General features: G+C 38.7%; 1 long non-coding RNA gene across 2 annotated transcripts in view; it reads left to right on the top strand.

Annotated features, from left to right (window-relative positions):
* The window catches only part of LOC133044334 (uncharacterized), a 187,761-nt gene extending 174,628 nt beyond the window's left edge, over positions 1-13,133 (top strand). The window contains exons 3-5 of one of the 2 annotated variants that reach the window (XR_009689914.1): positions 9,310-9,426; positions 12,874-12,983; positions 13,066-13,133. This is a non-coding gene — a long non-coding RNA (uncharacterized LOC133044334). Of the gene's footprint in view, positions 1-9,309; positions 9,427-12,860; positions 12,984-13,065 lie in introns of both variants that reach the window. The other variant, XR_009689916.1, reaches the window with a different exon arrangement.
* Positions 13,134-17,096: the final 3,963 nt, after the last annotated feature.

Raw genomic sequence — 17,096 nt, 5'->3', positions numbered from 1 at the left:
GACCAATTAGTCTCTTTCCATTTGTTTCTGTAAGAGCTTTCTCAAGTTTTCCCAAAGAGACCATGAGATTATGTTCCTCTATACCTTTGCATCTGTTCTTCCTCTGTCTAGAACAACTTTAATCTCTTGTCTCCAGGGTAAACTCCTATACATAATTTCAAACCCAACCCAGCTATTAACTCTTTTTACATACCTCTTCAGCCCTCCAAAAGATTAATAATTCTCTATTCTCTGCTTCCAGATATCTCCTGAATATGCTGTTATCTACTTATCATATTGTAGAGGAGTTCACTTATAAAATTTTCATCAATTTAGACAGCAAAATCTTTGAGGGATGGTTCATATCTTTTGTGTTTATATATTTAGCACATGGTAGGAGCTCAACAAATTTTTTCTAAAACATTAAATTGGATATTCAATTAAGGGAATTAGTATTGGGGATTAGAATTATGATTTTTTTTTTTTGTAAAGGACCAGAAAATAAATATTTTAAGCTTTGCAGGCTATAAGGTCTCTGTCACAATTACTCTGCACTGCTGTTTCAGTGCAAAAACAGCCTTAGAAAGCATGCTGAAAAGAATGAGCTGTGAAATGAATGTGACTATCTTCCAATAAGACTTTATCGATAAAAGCAGTCTGGTACGCCAGATTTGGCATTCAGGCTGTAGTTTGCTAATCCCTGATGTACTGTATGCCATCAAGCTGATATTAGGAGTGGAAATAGGCGAGGCCTTCCCAAGTGGAATAAGTAGCATGTGCAAATGCCCTGTGGCAGTATTCATTCAGGGAAAAACAAAGACCAGTAAGGTTGGTTTATGCTGTGCAAAGAAGGGAATCATAATAGATATATCTGGGAAAGTGGGGTAAGACTATAGAGAGCCTCAAAAGCTAGAGTAAAGTCTATTCTAAATCCAGTAGGTATGGGAATGCCATTGATGTTTTTGAACAGATTGATGACCTGTGGTGACTAAACATTAGAAATTAAACTGCCCACACATGTACTAGACACACATAGATCAAGACCTTTGTAAAACAATCTAAGCAAAGGACTAGCAACAGTGAAAATGGAAAAATATGGGCAAGTGTAAGAGTGACAGAGGCAAAGTGTGCAGGAATTGGTAACTGATTTCACATCAGCATGAACAGAGTAAAAGATGACTTTTCTAGCCTGGTGCCTGGGAACACAGTAGACTCAGTAATAAAATTAGGAAGGGCAAGAGGAAAAACAGACTTCAGGAAAAAAAAATAATAATAATCAATTTGTTTCAGACATGTTAAGTCTGATTTTAATACTTGTTTTGCCTGGTCAAAGCCCAAGTTTAAATTCTGTGAATTATAACGGCATTCCTTTCCAAAACTGGATTAAAATATTTCTGCTCTTTGGCAGGGAAAAGACTTATAAGTTTTTTCCAAAATATACCTTTCCATGATGTTTGATCTCTGTTTAATTTTTATTTTAAGCTCCACTTGTCCTAACAACTAAAGAATACTTAGAGTTTTCTCTCCTTCCCTGTGTCTTCTAATTTTCCAGTAATGGACTATGTAACTCAGACCATTCACTTTAGGTTCACATTTTCTCCATATAATGGGATAAATTAATGGAGACATGAATTCAATCCCAGGGTCAGGAAGATCTCCTGAGAAGGAAATGGCACCCCACTCCAGTATTCTTGCCTGAAAACTCCCATGGACAGAGGGACCAGGCAGGCTACCATCCTTGAGGTAGAAAAGGGTCAGACATGACTTGGCAACTGAACACCCACACATGCTGGGTGGGGATTTAGGTCTTTCTGTATGCGCTGTGATTATTGAGATAAGCGGATTAAGGGTACAGTCCAATGATAAGAACACAAAAACCTAAATGTCAAGCTTGAGAGACAATTGAAATTGAATTCCAGTCCATTTGGAACATGTCCCGAAGGATCATTGATGTGGCACGTAGAAGCTGAGGTCAGGAACTTGCAAATTCTGAGTCAGGTTGCATGATCTTGGTGAGAAGCGTCTGAGAGCAGAGTCAGAATGACTAAGTCGAGTCACACGGTTGAGATTCACATACAGAAACCAGGTGAGGTTGAAAGTGAAGAGCAGCGGAAGGGAGAATGTCTGGATCTTAACTGACCATGAGCAGCCAGGAGGTATATACTCAGCCCAATGCAGCAATGTTTGGAGCCCTTGATGTCAGGCAACAACAGTGGTGGTTAAGTATATAACTTAAAATGGGAAACTACGTTCAACTCCCTATAACATTTAAAAAAAAAAAAAAATGTAGATCCACCACTACACAACTAATAGAAAGGCCAAAACCCTGAACAGTGACAACACCACGTGTTGGCAACAGGAACTCTCATCCTTTGCTGATAAGAATGCAAAACGGTACAGCCACTTTGGAGGACAGTGTGGTGGTCTTATAAAACTAAACATATTCTTACCATACGATTCAGCAATCGTGCTTCTTGGTGATTACCCAAAGGTGTTGAAAACTTTTGTCCACCCTGAAACCTGCATGTGGATGTTTAGAGCAAATTTGGAAGCAACCAAGATGTTCCTCTTTAGAAGAATGGATAAATGCTGTGTGGTGTGGTACATCCAGACCATGAAATATGATTCACCACTAAAATTAAATGAGCTGTTAAGTTATGAAAAGACATGGAAGAACTTTAAGCACATATTTAATTTTCTTAAAAGTGAAAGAAGCCAGTCTGAAAAGGCTACATACTATGTGATACCAACTATATGACATTCTGGAAAAAGCAAAACTATGGAGATAGCAAGAAATATCCGTGGTTGCCAGGAGTTGGCAGGGAGAGCTGGGGTTAAATAGGAAGAGTGCAGAGGAATTTCAAGGAAGTGTAACTATTCTATGTGATAATACAGTGGGGGATACATGATATTACACATTTGTCCAAACTCATAGAATATATAGCACCAAGAGTGAATCCTAATATAAATTAGGGACTTTGGGTGATGACGTGTCAAAATAGTTTCATCAACTGTAACACATGTACCATTGTGTTAACGATCACTGATAATGGGTGAGGCTTTTCATGTGAGGCGACAGAGAGTATATGGGAAATCACCGTACCTTCCTCTCAGTTTTGTTGTGAACCTGAAACTGCTTTAAAAAACCAAAGCCTTAATAAATTAAAAAAAAAAAAAAATCAAATTTACTAAAAGAATAACAACAAAAAAAGATCCTAAAAAGGATGATAAAATCAAAAGTTACAAGAAAAACTTACAAATAAAAATTGTGCTACAATCTGAACAAAGTCTGTAGTTTAGTTATTAGCATTGTAACAAAGGTACTTTCTTAGTTCTGACAAATACAGTATGACTAGGTAAGATGTTAACATTAGAAGAAGCTGAATGAAGGTAGACAGGAACACTCTGTTGCTATCTTTGTAACTTCTCTGTAAAATCTAAAATAATTCCAAAATTAAAAAGGCAAAAAAAAAAAAAAAAAAAAATCTCCACATAGCTTCCTGGATCCACCATTTACAGAGCTGAAAGATTAGTCATTGCTTAGGATGGCTTTTCTTCCAAAAGCCCTCACTGCAATGAGTCAGTCAGTTGCTCAGGGCACAGAAGTAGAGACTGATGGACCTCGGTTCCAAGCCTGGCTCTGTCATTTACTAGCTGTGTAACTTGGAGCGAGTTTCCTTAACTTCCGTAAGTCTCTGTTTATTTCACCTATAAAGTGAGTACACTAATACCTGCCTATTACAAAATAATCCAGGGTGCTTTGCACATTGCCTAACACATGGATAGTGCTCTTCATGTGACAGTTAGTAGTACTGATTGATATCTGTATGTATGTATGTGTGTGTGTCAGAATTTAACCTCTCCATGGACAGAGCTGCCTTCATGGCACTCAGCGTATCTCATCAGTGCCCCAGATGAAACGCTACACTTGTTTGGCTGTGCTTCAGGTTCACAAACAGAAGGTTCATCCAGCCTTCTCTCAGAAATATGATTTCCAACTCAGCCCCTCTTTTATATTAAAGTAAGCACCGTGACCAGATGGTCCCTGTTCTGGAGTTCCAGAATGACATTAAAAATGAGTGGGCAGAGGGATTTTATTAGTCATTTGTTGGCATCAGAGCAGCCATTTCCATGAAATTATAGGACAATGACAAAATTAAAGCAGCTTAGGCTGGGCTTCGGAAAGCTGGTCTCTGTCTGCAAATACTCACAGGTCAGGAATGTGGAACAGGGGCAATAAATTGAAGAATTACTGCCTGATGATCCCAGGTCCTTTTGGCTGAGAAGCCAAGACCTCTCTGGAGCTGGGCCCTGAGGAAAATAGTCTAATGACAGGAAATACTGCCATGCTGGAGGAGGCCTGCAACACCTCAGCTTTATGGTGAGCATGACGCCACCAGTGGAAGGAGGTAGATCTTAATGGGCTGTGGGAAACTGCCCATAAGCTGGATTTAGTAGGTGAAGAGAAGCTAGAATCAAACCTGGGACTTGAAGCCAGAGCATCCAGGTAGAGGGTCTGGTTCAAGTCTTCCCTAGCTGGCCAGTGCCCTGCCTACACTTCATCACCTTGGACCCCACCTCCTTTCTGTCCTGTCATTCCTCAATGAAGCTGCCTTCCCACCACTTACACGCCCCTCCTCTAGACTACCTCCTCACCCCACCCCCACCCCCTGCCCAGCTTAGGGTCTCAGAAGCTAGTGGCAGATACAGCGGAACAAATAAATATGGAGCATAGAGACTCCAGACCTGAGTTCTGATCCTAACTCCACCACTTGCTTATGCAACAAAAAGGGAATGAACATCTCTCACCATTCCAATTTTCTCATGTTAAATAGCTTCCTTTGCATTAAAAACAACAAATTCCTCTCTTGGTCTGTAATTTCCATATGTGATTGTTGGGGGGTTTAAATGAAACAATATGAAAAGCATCTGGTACCTTGCATTCAATCAACATTAATTCAGTTCAGTTCAGTTCCATTCAGTTGCTCAGTTGTGTCCAATTCTTTATGACCCCATGGACTGCAGCACACCAGGTTTCCCTATCCATCACCAACTCCTGGAACCTACTCAAACTCATGTCCATTGAGTCGGTGATGCCATCCAACCATCTCATCCTCTGTTGTCAGCTTCTCCTCCTGCCTTCAATCCTTCCCAGCAGCAGGGTCTTTTCAAATGAGTCAGTTTTTCGCATCAGGGCCAAAGTATTAGAATTTCAGCTTCAGCATCAGTCCTTCCAATGAATATTCAGGACTAATTTCCTTTAGGATAGACTGGTTGGATCTCCTTGCAGTCCAAGGGACTCTCAAGGGTCTTCTCCAACACCACAGTTCAAAATCATCAATTCTTCTGCGCTCAGCTTTCTTTAGAGTCCAAATCTCACATCCATACATGACTACTGGAAAAACCATAGCTTTGACTAGACAGACTTTTGTTGGTAAAGTAATGTCTCTGATTTTTAATATACTGTCTAGGTTGGTCATAGCTTTTCCTCCAGGGAGCAAGCATCTTTTAATTTCATGGCTGCACTCACCATCTACAGTGATTTTGGAACCCCTCCCCCCACCCAAAAAATAAAGTCTATCACTGTTTCCATTGTTTCCCCATCTATTTGCCATGAAGTGATGGGACTGAATGCCATGATCTTAGGTTTCTGAATGTTGAGTTTTAAGCCAACTTTTCCACTCTCCTCTTTCACTTTCATCAAGAGGCTCTTTAGTTCTTCTTCACTTTCTGCCATAAGGGTGGTGTCATTTGTGTATCTGAGGTTATTGATACTATTTACCTTCCTCTTATTATCCACTGGGGAACTTTAGCAAAATACCCAGGGACGGGTAGCATAATTTTCACTGTCATTGGCCTAAATTTTGGCCTTGCTCATAGCACAGTGGAAAGTAAAATGTCTTAGAATTCTAAGGAACATTGCCTTTTGAGATTTTTTTCAAAGCCAAGTGAATATCAAATTTGAATTGTCTGCTCTCTGAGCTCAGATTTTTTTGACAGCAACTGATTTTTATTTTTATATCAGAGTATATAGGAGGTAATTAGTGAATTGAAGGAGCTTCTTTCTTAGCATCCATTTGATATTTGCTTGAATAATTTTCCAACTCTTTCCGTGTATAGTTTCAATCTGAAACTGAAAAGAGAATAGTGAATGCATCTTGGTTGAGATCTTATGTCTCCTAAAAAGCTTTTTATGATTATCTTCAAGATATGCATCTTCTTTTCCAAAAGAAAAGATATAAGAGATGATTAGAATCCGCTTCTCCTAACATTATCCATTTCTTTAGCAGCTCCTAAAATTTCTAAAGGGGATAGAAAGTCTGCTTTTGTATATTTTGGAGAATGACAGGGAGGTAGAAACCATTTACAAGTGAGAAAATCGTTGTATTAACTTTTCAGACTGCCTTTTCTTTAAAATCTCATGTTTGATTGATTCTTAAGTACCTTGGTTCCAAGGCAGACAAGGGTCAGTCAGCCGTTGTTCTTCTCGGACAACATGTTAGTGGCATCAGAGTAACCATCATTTTTTTGTGTGATAACTTCACCATGGAGCTCATGTCTGCACACTTCAAACTCAACAGCAGTTGATTAAATGCTAACTAAACTTATTGTAGTGGTTGTTTTGAAGTTTTTACAAATATCAAATCATCATGCTGTACACCTGAAGTTATATTTAAATTATACTTAAAGAAGAAAATTTTAATGTATTTTTTCCTTTACCTTATATTGTACTCTGGTCTCTATTCAGCTTATAGAATAAATCATATTTTAATGTGTTTGAAAATTTTTGTTAGAATGAGGATTAGGTTTTGAATGAAGGAAAAACATTAAAATTTTTAAAAAATGAAAGGGCAGGTAATGAGATGTAGCAGGTAAAAGTTAAATTCAATGTGTGGTAAAAGGGAAATTGTTTTAGGATGAAGAAGAAGAAGAGAAGAATGTCATAAAAGTAAAAAAAAATGTAGAATAAAAAACAAATATTGTCTATTAACACATATATATGGAATCTAGGAAAATAGTACTGATGAACCTATTTGCAGGGCAGGAATGGAGATGCAGACGTAGAGAATGGACTTGTGGACACAGTGGGGGAAAGAGAGGCTGGGACATCTTGGGAGAATAGCATTGAAATGTACAGAACCATGTATGAAATAGATAGTGGAAAGTTGCTGTGTAACAGGGAACTGAACCTGGTGGTCTATGACATCCTAGAAGGGTGGGATGGGGTGCGGAAAGGAGGCACAAGAGGGAAGATATATATATATATATATATATAGATATATATAGATATATAGATATGTATACTTTATAGCTGATTCACATTTTTGTATGGCAGAAACCAATGCATCATTGTAAAGCAATTATCTTACAATTAAAAATTTTTTTAAAAATTAAAAAAAAATAATTATAATATCAGCTAGGTCTTAGAGTGGTAGATGCCCTAGGTTCTCAGTGGAGATCTACCCATGTTAGCTGTGTGATTTTTAAAGACATTACTTAGCCTTTCTATCTTAATTTTGTTACCTATACCAGAGATGATGTGCTAATAGCATCTAATAAGGTTATAAAAGGAGTAAATAAGTTAGTGTCTATCACATAGTAAGTACAATATAAATCTTTGTTAAAGTAGAGATAATAATGGCATAGTAGGTATTTGACACAATGCATTTGTCAAAACTCATACAAATTTATGGCACAAAGAGTAAAATTTATGAACCACTCATTACATGATGGGTACTTTCTACGCATTAACTTTATAACTCCAAAATAACAGGTACCAGGAAAAAAATGCCACTTATAATGAATCAACCAAAACTAGGGTCTTAACCTTTATATGTTAGTCGCTCAGTCGTACCCGACTCTTGGTGACCCCATGGACTGCAGCCCACCAGGCTCCTCTGTCCATGAGATTTTCCAGGCAAGGATACTGGAATGGGTTGCCATTTAAGTTTCATAGTGAGGAGTAAAACCATTTTGAAAAACAAAACTAAAATTATGAGATTACCTTTATTGAAATGCTCATTTAAAAATGTATAGTATGCATGTATATTCATATGGGAGTTCTTCGAATAAACAAGTAACAAATCAACTTGGGTTTGTTTTAGCATCATTTTTGCAATCAAAATGTTTGATCATGAAATGGCATCATAAAAGCTTGATCTTAAAGAGGATATTTTTACCAAAATAATTTATGACTTGCTTAATTTTCCCAATATTTCCCTCATCTTCTGATGTTCAAGTCATTCTCTTCTGAAGAAACTGTCTTGTCACCATCCTTGTCCCCCATGAAATCCAACTAGATCCCCTCACTTATTCTTTTTCTGCCTTTGACTTCCAGGGCCTTTTTCCCCCTCCCTGCTTCTCTGATTAACTTCATTTCATTATGTTGGGTATTAAAATTAGTTGTTTAAATGCCTTTCCTTTGCCAGAAAATGATATTAAGATCTGCAACAATGTCTAAGTAAGCTTTATGTTCTCTACAGCACCTAAGGTGGTGCCTTGTGTTCAGTCAGCCTCAGTTTCCCCCTTTATAAACTAGAGGAGTGACTTCCCTGGTGGTACAGTGGCTAAGACTATGCTCCAATGAAGGGGGCCCAGGATTAATGCCTGGTTCAGGGAACTAGATTCCACATGTTGCAACTAGGAGTTTGTACACCCCAACTAAAGATCCCTGATGCTCCAACGAAGATCAAAAATCCCATGTGCCACATCTAAGACCCAGAGCAGCCAAATAACATTAAAAAAAAAAAGAAACAAACAAACAAAGAAACTAGAGGAGAGTAACAAAACCTGAAACTCCTACTTCAAAGATTACTGTGAGAACTAATGAGACTATCCTGTCCCCCAGGCAGGACCAGGAGCCCATTGGCACTTTTCCTCGTTTTCCCTGAGAATGTCAATCCCTCTGCTTCATAAGCTATGGCAGGGAGAGTTTAGAACTTTCTCTTTTCCCAGTAGAGCAGGTTAGTCAATACCTTTCAACCTGCATGCTCATTCCAATATCCTGACCTCTGACCTCTGAGATACAGCACCAAGAACAATTCTAGGACCAATGGGAGAGACTGCCATGATGAGATAGAAATGTCTGCCATGACTTTAGGATTGAGAACTGATGGTGTGTGATCTGTAATCTCAAAATATTGCCACAGCGGTTACTCAGGCCCTGAGCATGCATGCTACTTCTCACATCAAGGAGAAGAACTGATTTCCTCTTCCTTTGAATCTGGGCTGGCCTTGTAACTTGCTTTGACTGAATTTGGAGGTAGTGATATGGGACTTCAGAAGCCAAGCCTTGAAAGAGATTAACAGTTTTTGCTTCCTCTCTTTTAGAAGCCAGATGCCATCTAAGATGTCTGACTAACCTGAGGCCACCATGTTATAAGGAAGCCCAAGATAGCCATGTGGCGAGAGAGGGGCCATGCTGAAGATCACTGAGGTGCCTGTCATGTGAGTGAAGCCTTATTGGACCTTCGGGCCCATTGAATGCAGCTGAATGACTCTAGGTGACACTGTGGAACTGAAGAGCCAGCCAGATGTGCCCTGCCCTGGTTTCTGCCCCACAGAGTTATCAAAAAATGGCTTGCCTGGTGGGTCACCCAGAAAAGAATCTGTCTGCATGCAGGAGACCCGGGTTCGATCCCTGGGTTGGGAAGATCCCCTGGAGAAAGGAATGGCATCCACTCTAGTATTCTTGCCTGGAGAATTCCATGGACAGAAGAGCCTGGTGGGCTACAGTCCATGGGATCAAAAAAAGTCAGACACTGCTGAGCGACTAACACTTTTTTTTTTCACTTTTAAGTCATTTACATATTGGGATGGTTTATTGCACATCAATAGATAACTGAAATGTGGTAGTTTGGACCAGAGTTTTACCATTTCCAAATTAAAGGGTACTGGTTATCTCCCAAACCCCTAATCCAGGTAATCTAATTCAATTGCTTAGATACTGGTATATCTTAAACCTCTCCATCAGACTCTCATATAGAATTAGAGTTCAGAATCACTGGTCCAGGTAGAATCGTAAGTGGATACCCTAAATTAGAAAGTCAAACTGAGCTGAAACAGAGGGATAAAATTCAGAAGTCATGAACATCTAGGATTAGCTAGATAAACAAAATAAAACAAAAACCCTTAGTAATTGACAACAAGCCTCATTATGTCAGAGAAGCTGCAAAGGTTCAAACTGAGAAGAACGCAGCAATGAGAGATTAAGGAGGAAACCGAAAGATAAAAGAACCTTCCTCTTTTTTTCTGAACAAATATAATTTTTCTATTTTTTTTTTTTTCTATCTCATTTTTTTCTGTGTCTGTACTAAATGAAAGTTACCTGGAGTTGGGTGACAAAGGTCTGCATTGCATTCCCATTAATGTCATCTTAAGCTAAGTTTACAGTGTGTTCGAGTCCTCTAGGTCCTTATCCTCAAACTCAGGCCCAGGATCACCTGAACTGCAGCAAAATTAGCCACACAAACAAGATATAATAGATGATAGAGAGACAGACATCTTTTTTGGCCAAGATTTTCAGGATTGTAATGTTGTGCCTCATATCATATTTTCAACTGAGATTTGGATAGCAAAAAGGTTTGAGAGTTTTTGGTGAAAACACAAGAGGAAGGAGCTTAAGGCCCTCTGATGTGTGGAGTGCTATTTGATATATTCGAATTACACTGGCAAGTCATTAAGGAAGAACGTATGCCAAGCCACACCATCAATTTCGAGATATTGACTCTAACAGAGATGTCAATATTCTGGTCACATCAGCAGAGTTTAACCTCAACTAATGTCTACTGACATATAATGCTTTGCCTGCCCTTTAAACCATTTATATCTTTGCTTTAGGCCAAATGCATTCTGTCCCTATTGATATATAATTAGCAAGTACTTGAATCTAAAACTGTAAACATAGAAGAAAAAAGGAAAGAAAGAAAAGAAAGTGTTGTTTGCATTGGAGGTATGTCTGCCTTTGAAGCTTTGTATTTCAGAAGCTGAAATAAGAGTCTCCGGTGGTTTTGATTATAACCATTGCTATGTGGTCCTCCAGCTTTCCAGGGCACCTCTCATAAGACCACGTGTCCAATTGGCTGAATAGCGCTGATTAGTGAATGAATATGACAGAGGAAAGCCTAGAGGTCTTTCAGCCCCCAGCCACTTTCCAGGAGGGGAAGAACATGCTCTGGGCCAGGCACATTCAGTCTTCGGATGTGTTAATATGAAATACTTTCATCGCTCCAATTTCCACTCATGTGGATTTTTCCTGGCTCCAGCTCGGTGACCTGATTCTCTCATTTTCCCCCCTCTGAGAACATACTTTTTCTTAAGTTATTTTTTCTCTGAAATCCACACCGCCTCTCCTCCCTTCCCTTTTGATTTCTTATTCAGCCTGGAAACTACCTCACCAGTTGTAATTAGCCTGAATACTGGAGGAAGGAGGGGAGGGCTCTCCATGGGAAATAGCCGAAATAAAGCAAGATTCCTTCTTCTAAGACTCGAGAAGAGAAACCCAGACCTATGGAAGCTGATTAAATTGCTCTTTGCTTTTTTATCTATTGTAAAGCACCAAACTCTGATGAGGGCCTATTCTCTCTGCTACTTTATAACCTTAATTGATCCATACCACACATTCTTAACTTGTTAGGAAAGATATACCTTCTAAAATACTTTTCTGGACAAAGTAAAGAGCAGAAATATACAATTCTTAAGTGAAAACAGCTTTCTGGATTTTTCTATCTGTCTTTCCTGCGTGTCTATTCTAATCTAAATGAAGCTTGCCTGGAGTTGGGTGACAAAGCTCTTCATTTAATTCCCACTAATGTCATCTGGCACTGATTTTGCAGTGTGTTCATGGGTCCATTAGAACCTTACAAATAGTATTTCTGTGAAAAAATTATCTTTCCTATGTTTTCACAAGTCAGTTTGTCATTTTTAAAAAATCGTGATAGTTATGATTTCTGCATGCTCTGTTCAGCTTTTGAACTGCTTTTTCTCCAACAGTCACCCCAATAACTGTGAAAGTAGTTATCAATATCCCCATTTTACAGATGCAGGTCTTAAGCTTAGAGCTAAGTATATAATAATTTGCCTTAAGGGGCACAGTTAGTGTCAGACCTCAGTTTCAAACCCAGGACTCTTTAGCTCCAAACCTTTATGCTAAGCACTACGTTCAACTGCCTTTCAAAAACATGCATGACCAGCTTGAAAACTGTTGAAGAAGAAGAGAAAAACAATTTTCTTTTTAAAAACAGGAAAGAAAGTAAAAGAAATGAGAAAAATTTCCCTGTTTGAGCATAGTAGAAAGGTAATAGAAGGGAGAATGAAGGAGTGGCTGTTTAAACCCAGGACAGGGCAGGGCAGAAACACTTTGGTTTACACAAAGCTGATTTAATACAAGAATGCATGTTATCTAGATACCCAGTTTCCAAGAATAGTTACAGGCAATGTCTGTAAAACTGTGTTGAAAAACTGGTTGCTGAATTTGATGCAAACTCCACCTAACTCTAATAAACAAGAAATCACTGAATTGAAGTGCAATCTCCTTTATCAATTGGTGGTCTTTAGAGAAGATATTGCCTTCTCCCTCTTAATAAAGAAACCATAAAATTCTAGTCTGCTAACATAAAATTTCATACACATTCTCTTGACCCTTTAATAAGGATAAAAACTAGAAGAAATGTAAAGACAGAAGCCTACTTCATCATGTTTATGCATTCCCCACTGCATGCTAAGACCATCATATTTTATTCTTTTATATATTTTTCAAATTCTAAAACTATTATCTGTGTAATTATTAGATACTGATTTTAAGCATCTCTGGTGATTTGTATTAGTTTATCTAAATTGATGATGACGATAATGGGCACTTGCCATGACTGCGTTATTGACAGATACTCTCTTTAGTTGGACGTGACTGAAGCGACTTAGCACACGCACTCTCTTCAGATCAAGGACTCCTGACTGAACAGCCTGTTACACTGACAGCAAGGAACTTGCTCCCTGATCTGCATAAGGTAATTATTTTGAGTGTTCAAAAGACATTTATGGTTGCAACCTCTTGGCTTTATCATTGATTTAGCTCCTGATATTTTCCAGAGCTGAGTTTCCAGAGCACCTAGAGCTGAGAGTTGGCTGGCTGGCTGGAACAGAATCCCTAAGAGGTACGTGAATGAAATCATGGGAGACCATGGTTACTGGTCAACGGACTCACAGAAACCTAAGGGAAATGTAATTTTGTTTTACTTTTGAGCTCATGTCAAGAAGATCTTTCACTTTGTGACCAGGGCACTGAGACTTTTCTTTTTTTTTTTTCAATTTCCCGTAGCTTAAGGGCTTTTCATGCTGCATTAAGTGTCTGTGGTGTTTAAATAGCATTATAGCCTATTAAATCCACGACCCAGAAAATAAGGAGCTAGATAAACACAAAAGAGTAATTTGTAAGAACAGTTTTTTATAAAGTTATTTCTCTATAAAACAGAAAAAAGAAAGCCTTTATGTAAAGTCAGAATTTGGGTCTTTGAGGCCTTGATAAGTAGAATATAAAGGGGAAAATTTTTCAACTGTTTCTACCTAATTGCCTGTCACATGTTTTTAGCTTCTTATAGCAAATGTGTCTATGGTGTTACATATTCAAAGCATTAGTAATCATTGCCTTAAAATTCATGACTTCTTACTTTCCATGCTGAAGTTTGACCACACCTGTGTACCTAGGACGCAGCGAGAAACCTTCTTGTTGCAATAAAAATAGCTTCAACCAGGGGCTGCTCTAATTTTGCTTGGCTTTGGTCTTATGAAATGACTCACTTAACACTTTTTAAAACTTCTCCCCACATATTGAATAAATAAAATGTAACTGAATCACTAATTTGCAGTAACTAACTGCACTAGCTAGCTCTCACTTGGAAATATAAAGATTGCAAAATTTTATGCTCTAAAGTGAATCTATTTTTTTTTTTAATGGGCCCTTGGAAAGTCACCATTTGACTTCTGGACACAGTGTTTCAGATTCCAGTGTTAATTTTATTAAGCAGTATAATCAGAAAGTCACTTGAATCATCATGTAATAATTTGTGCTTCTGGACCTTAATAGTTATGGCTCTAAGAACTCAATGTTCAAATAATTATTCCAAAAAAGAGAGAAATAACAAACTCAGTGTTACTCAGACCCCAAAGTAACTCACTTTAGTGATTCTTGCTTTTTAAAAATGTAATCTTAAAATACAGAGAGAGAATAAGGAACTAGGCATTTTTGGAGACTTCCTACAACAATGGTGAGTTGGTAATTTTGAAAATTTGAAAGGAGGTAAGAGACATTTTACTTAATCTTACAAGTACATAAACTTCACAGGAAGGGGGTAAATCTCCTAATTTTATAGATGTTCACTCTACTCTTTAACAAAATTGAACTAGTTGTACTGAGGGATCTCACCATACACTATGGAGAATAATTTATGTATAATTTAAACACAAAAGTAGTATAAAACATTCAGGGAATAAACCCAAATATCTACAGTGTTACAACACCGTGTATAATATACAGCATCCATCACCTTTCCTTTTAAAATCCCATTTATTAGTGTTACTTTTTCTGGTCTAAATGGTGTACATGCATGATCAGTTGCTTCAGTAATGTCCAACTCTTTATGACCCCATGGACTGTAGCCCACTAGGCTTCTCTCCATGGGATTCTCCAGGCAAGAATACTGGAGTGGGTTGCTGTGCCCTCCTCCAGGGGATCTTCCCGACCCAGGGATCGAACCCACATCTCCTGCATCTCCTGCATTGCAGGTGGATTCTTTACCCACTCAGCAACCAGGAAAGCCCAGTCCAAATGGCACTCATATTCATTTATATGAAAGCTTTCTTTCTTAGATTACAGTTTCACATTCATTTGACAAATATTTAATGAGTGCCCCATTCTGGGCTGTATAGAGGATGATGAACAAGGCTCAGCATTCAGATTGCTCACAGAGTAGTTGCAGAGATAGAAATATAAGCTAATAATTGTAACTCTGAAAAAATGTTATGAGAGTATTAAGCATTATGGGGTCCTAGGAGAAGGAAGGTACTATTTGGGCCTCTCCCATTCTCTGTTATACACACTCCTTACAAGCTTTCATACTCACCAGTCCTCACACTGTTCTTATCCAGGACAACAATGACTCCCACTTTGCTGAATCTGGGTCATGTCTTAGTCCTCATCTTGCTCAATATGTCAGTAATATTTCACACAGTTGTTCATTTCCTTCTATTGAAAGGCTTTCTTCACTTGGCTCCTGGGAGGCCACTCTTGCTTCATTTCCTGTCTCATGGTCACTCCTTTTAAGTCTTCTGTGTTGACTCTTCTTTATCTTCCCAAACTTTGAACATGATGTACTTCAGAACTCAGTCCTTGAACTCTGTTCTCTTCTCCCTTTTCTCTAAGTGTTCCTACCTCATTTCAGGGCTTTTAATATCATCTATTTCAGACAACTCCCCAATACGCACCCCTACCCATGATATTCCCATTGAACTCCAAAGCAGTTATGTCCTATAACAGGCTACCCGAAATTTACACTTACAGGTTTAGCAGGTATCTTGCACATAACATAATTTTTTTAAAATCTTTATTATCCCCACCCAATCTGTTCCTTCTACAGTCTTTGCCATCTCAATAAATGGAAACTTAATCCTTCCAGTTCCTCAGGTCAAAAGTTCTTGGCATTATCCCTGTTTCCTTCACATTTTACCTTGCTGCTTAAAATATATTTAGAACCTAAAAACTCTTAGCACCTCCCCTCTTGTCACCCTGGGAAACATTTGTCACCTGGATTATTGTAAAATGCTCTTATCAGGTCTTTCTGCTTTTATTCTTGCCTCCCTGTACTCTATCCTACACATGGCTAGAGGAGAGATCTTATTAAATATAAGGCAGATTATTTCAGTCTTCTGCTCTCTACCCTTCAGTGGTTTCTAGCCTTATTCTGAATAAAAATTAAAGTCCTTTCCATGGCCCCACGAGGCCCTACAAAATTTTGCCCATCGCTCCCTCTCTGAGCTCATCCCTCCCTCATTCACCTCACTCCAATCACACTGGCCTCCTATCACTTCCTCTGAAATACCAAGAAGGCTCTGCTTTGAGCAGTGCGCTTGCTATTCCCTCTGCCTGAAATGCTTTTCCTACCACCACTACCCCTTCTATATCCACATTGACTGAATCCATGCTTTATTTTCATCTCTGATCTCATGTTACTTCATCCGAATGGCCTTCCTCAACCACTATTTAAAATAACATCCTCAGGACTTGCCTGGTGGGCCAGTGGCTCAGACTCCACATTCCCAGTGCAGGGGCCCAAGGTTCAATCCCTGGTGAGGGAACTGGATCTCACATGCCACAGCTAAAGATCCCACATACTGCCACCAAGACCCAGCACAGCCAAATAAATATTTAAAAAATAAAATAACATACTCACTCACCTACCCTCCCTTATTTTTCTTCATCCTGGTTCCACCTGGCATGCATGCTGTTGCTTGCTACTTGTTTATTGTTCATTTGCTTCCATTAGAATTTAAAGTCTATCACTGTTGAAAATGTCTGTTTTTTCATTGTTGCATCTCTAGACCTTAGAACAGTGTCTGGCATCTAATAATCTTGCAATAAATAATGAATTTTTAATGAATTAATATATTTGAGATAAAAGGACAAAGGATCCCAGGCAGAAGAACTAGCACCTACAAAGGAATAAGTTTGGGCTATTTAAAACAAAAGTGAGCAAACTAACAGCTTGGAGACCAAATCTAGCCTGCCATCTGTATTTGTTAGTAAAGTTTTGTTGAGGACGTCCCTGGTGGTTTAGTGGTTAAGAATCCACCTTCCAAAGCGGTGGACCTGGGTCCAATCTCTGGTCCGGGAAGATTCTGTGTGCCACAGGGCAACTAAGCCCATGTGCCACAAATACTGAGCTCACACTCTAGAGGATGTGCTCTGCAACAAGAGAAGTCACCACCACAAGAAGCCCCTGCGCCACAACTAGAGAAAGCCCTCAAGCAGCAACAAAGACCCAGCAGAGTCATAAATAAATATATGTATTTTAAAAGATTTTTTGAAATATAACCAGACTCATTCATTTACATTACTCCTTATGAAT

This window comes from Dama dama, chromosome 3 (assembly GCF_033118175.1).
Source record: "Dama dama isolate Ldn47 chromosome 3, ASM3311817v1, whole genome shotgun sequence".
Lineage (NCBI taxonomy): Eukaryota > Metazoa > Chordata > Mammalia > Artiodactyla > Cervidae > Dama > Dama dama.
This window is presented reverse-complemented; position numbering and strand designations above follow the sequence as displayed.